Consider the following 5,010-nt stretch of genomic DNA (forward strand, 5'->3'; position numbering starts at 1 on the left):
GTCAAACAAATTTGATGCTGACAAAAAAGTATCGCACTTTCAGATAATTTACTCAAAATGAAACTGCACACAGGAGTACTCATGAGTACGGATGCGATTCCCTATCGGGGGCTCTAAAAATCCTTTCAACAATCTCAAACTTGTGAGTCAATAGCCTGCTATTTTAGGTGCATGAACATTTACTGATTATGACACAGTGATATTAAATAATGCAGTAATACTTTGAACGTAACTGACGCAACAGGTTCATGAAGTTGTTGACCCATTTCAAATTTACTTGTTTGCTCACAAACTGGGGGAGGGGAGGGGAGAGGACAAAATGATGGCAAACACAAAGCTTTGTTAAGTAATACCTCAAGCTCTAGGTAATCCAATACTTTAAAGTTGAGTCAATGGCATTTGCTTAAATATGGGTAGAATGATAAAAGCTGAAGGTTGGATTTAGACTGCCTCTGGTATTTCATCTCTTTTTGTACAGGAAAACATCTTCTTGAGTATGTTTATTTTGAACATCAATATCTAACATTCTATGAAATATGTTATAGGAATGAATGAAAAATGTGCACTGAGGATGAATACATGTAACTTCATATTATGTTTAGTAAATTTTGGCCCTCATATTTACATTCTGATAACAATATTCATTATGGAAGAGATTTCTATTACAGAGATTTTATATGAGGGAATTGGCATCAAGGATATATCTTTTCTTCTTTTATTACTCTTAATTTTTTTTTTTCTCTATCTCTGTTTTTTCTCTCTTTCTTTTTCTCACTAGCTTTGATTTTCTTTTGACTTTGATGCAATCTTGCATTATGCTTTGAATTGGATAACATGACAATGCATACCCCCTCCCCCACGAACAACAATCTTACAAGATAATAACGCCTTACAATTACTCTGAAAAACTTCCGCAAGGACAACTACCCCCACAAGAAAACAATAACCATCCAATTTGACGTCTAAAGAGGTAGTTGTCTGAAATTTAAAGGGGTTTGTTTTCTATATTAGTTGTCCAAGAGAAGTAGTTGTCCTGGGTTGCTGTCTTATGGTAGTTATCCTAGTAAATGTTGGTTCCTAGGGGTAGTTGTCCTAGTGGGGTAGTTGTCCTAGGGAGATTTGTCCTAGGGAGTAGTTGTCTTATGGGTAGCTATCCGATAGTGAGGTACGGTAGTTTTCCTAGGGGCAGTTGTCCCAGGGAGAAAATTGTGCTTGGGAGAGTTGGACTAGGGAGTAGTTGTCCTATGGGTAGCTTTCTGATAGTGAGGTAGTTCTCGTGTCCTAGAGGTACAGTAGTTCTGTATTATAGGGAGAAGGTTGTGCTGGGGATAGCTGTCTTATAGTGGGTTGTTTTCCACTGGAGGTAATTGTTCTATGGAGATTGTTTTCCTAATCTATATGAATGCACAGACTTAAAAAATAAAATTCATAGAAAATTAGCTTTATACTGCACACAAATTTAAATATTTGCACACTCAAGTCTGGAAAAATGCTCAGGCGTTCGTATTCAATCTCATCATCATGATTATAACATCCATCCCTGGCTTTATAACTTCTACTTGATTTCATTTCAATACCACCACCGATATATTTATAAAAAAGGTAATTACAGACCATTGTGCATGATGAGTTTTGATGAATGCTTGCTGTCTGTAACCATCTTAATTGGGTGCATGATGGTAATTAATGGGTCTGAACTGTATGTGGGTCAAACAAATATTGCTAAATACTCTACTCTCACAAAACACTACAGGTGAACTGTCTGCCTCTTTGGGGGGGGGGGGGGGAGGGGGGAGTACTAAATGAAGGAATAAATAAAGAGGTTGTTTAGTAAAGGGGAACATTAGGGTTTGCGAAATCATTTACTTTGCTAGAAAGAAAATGGGAGTAAATAAATTAGGGAAAAAGTAATGTAATCCTAGCCATTCTTTCTATCATTATTACAAAAAGAGATAATTAAACCATAGAATACTAAGCATGAAATAACTTTGGACAAGAATCTAGGAAAAGGCATGTCATATCATAATTCAATTGTATCAGATGGGGTAAAATATCACTACCTGATGCAAAAGCGATTTGAAGAATGTATTAAATGAAACCGTGAATGTTTTGAATGCATTTTGACCTTCAAATCTTAGTGTCGAGCGTGACATTCTATAAAAAACGATGCACAATTAATTAACACAATGAGTCCTTCCCTTAATTTCAGAGGATAGGTAAAATATTCTTACACTCTTGAGAGGTCAAATATCTTTTTTGAATCCTCAATCATCACTTTTCATAAATGCGCATCCCCCCTTCTCTAAAAATGAATTATCTGATTATTTGACTCATATATTTCCCGATCTGAATAACGTTTCATCTATATTTCCCCTTGTATTTGGCATTACCCAGAAAGATTCCTATCAATGGTAGGTGGAAGCTGTGTCAATTTGAAATTAAAAAGGGTAATGATCCATGACAAATTATTATAGACATAACCTCTTTTTTCCATCCAGCAAATTTGAGCAGTTATGGATGGAAGAATTATATCAAGTGCAAGCAAACCAAGGCCACTTTAATACAGCGCTTTCAGTGAGAGCAGAGACGCATCCCATGTATTAATCAAGAAGCTTTACTAATTAATTTGATTAAGGTCATAATAAACCTACAAAATAATGAAACATTATCAAAATAAAAGGTTACACAAGAAGAAAAATTCCTCTATGATTGGAGACATTGTTGACATAATCTTTCTTTGTTCTATTACAGCCTCATATTAAATGAACATGAATCAAAGTTGTTTGCTAGTTGAGGATAATTTGATTATTAAATTGGCCTTTGAGCACTAACTGACATCCTTCAAAATTAATTTTTGTTTTCCCTTTCTTGTAAACTCTATTTTTTGCAACAAATACTCCATGGTCAATATCCTTCTCTAACCATACTGCTAACTTCAGCCCAGGGCCACCATTCTATCTCACCCTTTCCCTAGCCCCAAACCCAAATTCACCCGTAAATCTGACCCTTTTCCAAATAAAACAAAATCTTGAAGAACATATCGCCTAATTATATGTCAGAGTACCACTGTCTCACATAGGATTATTGAGTCCAAACCGTATCAATATTTTCCCAGAACGATAATCTTCTGTTACCAAAAATAAGGCTATTACCGGTACTTCAATAGACTGTAAATGGCAAATCACGGCCCTATCTATTGAGGGCAGCCTACAAAATTTTTCCAACAGTGAAGGAGTGCTTTCCCCCCCCATCATAGACTTAATTGATTGTTGAAGGTCACCTTGATGGAAAGACTTAGCGGCTCTTGGGATGCTGTATTTTCACCTTCATTGACTCTTGATAGAAGCCTTCACACATTTATTGACTTTAGGATCATTTTCATATTTACATGCGAGATTCTACTAAAGAGAAAGAAAACCAACTTGGAATAATTGAAAACAGATAACAAATAACCAATAATTTTTACACAAGAAAACATTTACCTGGCAGAAGTCACAGATGAAAACCAATACAAAGGAACATTCTATGAAAATAATACATGGATAGATAATTAATCATATATTAACCATTATCGCTATTGACACCTTCACAATCAAAAGATGTTCACAAATTTGCAAGCTAATGAGATATCGTTTGTTATACATTTCGACAAGGATGACAAGGATAAGCAATTCAAACTCACAAAACTAAAAAACTTTCAAAATTTGACAAGCTTTCTGCATCATTTTTTCAAATGTGTACACAAACACATGATAATGTCATTTGACGTAAGCATAACCTGATTTCTATAGGCATTATAAGAGGGTAATAAAATTGCCCTTTAGTTAATTTCTTATAACAGTCTGAGCAATCATGTCAATTCTTTGATTATACACAGAATGCAAAATCACTGTGTCATTATAAACCAAGCATTTATGACAGAACTGGATTAAACCCCTTTTTGATATATATATATATATAATTTGATCCTATTGACATCCTCTCAGAGTGCCCACCACAGACACCACAATCATGACCTTGAACTTTTACCAATCGATGGCTGGCGGGTAAAAGAAAAATTGAAGAAGATATTTATGGATCTTTAAGCCTCAGAAGCTATTTAGGTTCGCCCACTATGAAATCACCAATGGCGGTTTTGATTGACACTCGTATTTTGAATGGAAACATGAACCGCATGATCAAAAACATTTCATTTGCCATGAATGTCATCAATTTTTATGTAGCAAAAGGATAAAGAAGCTTTGAGAATGAAGAAGCAGAAGGATAGAGAAAATAAATCCAATGACTGCACAATCTTCTCTTTCCGTCACTCTCCAATATCCGGTACTTGTTTTGCCAATTTACCAGGGAAAGCAGGAAGTATTGTGTATTAAAAATGAGTTTCCACACTAATGGAGACAGACGCTCTTTTGAATGTGAATGAGAGCAAGATATCAAAAGAGTACATTGAGTGACATCCATGTTCCAATGACACCGGATACATCCAGAGAAGTATGTATTAACGGATTATACCATTAAACATGAAGTGGAGTAAAATCAGCCTGAACTGTTGCTTCATCAGTAGATAATCGATAAAAGCAAAATGCTACTATCCATAAACCAAATTTTACAATATTATAATTATGGCAATGTCTAATGGTTATCATTGGTTTTTTGACAAACCCACATCAGATTTTCTTTTGGTATTCTCCCCAAGTCATGGTGATAATTTCACGCAAAATATGAAGCATTTTGAGCAATATCTGATGGTGTGCATGCGTAGGATAAAAGCTTACATGCAAAGCATTGTACAAAACAGCAATCACTCAGAAAAAGTGCACTGATCAAAGAGTGTAAAGCCATGACCCATTAAACCGCCTGAGTGGCAAAATAGAATGACATAAACCTAGTTCACATTACAAATCAGGAGCAAATAGTATATAGATAAGCTACTAGTATGAACTGGGCCACTGCATGCAGATATTTTCATACCCCTAGGTTGTATTAATTTAATTGTAAAATGATTTTATT

Source organism: Strongylocentrotus purpuratus, unplaced genomic scaffold (assembly GCF_000002235.5).
Source record: "Strongylocentrotus purpuratus isolate Spur 01 unplaced genomic scaffold, Spur_5.0 spur5_scaffold_5, whole genome shotgun sequence".
Lineage (NCBI taxonomy): Eukaryota > Metazoa > Echinodermata > Echinoidea > Camarodonta > Strongylocentrotidae > Strongylocentrotus > Strongylocentrotus purpuratus.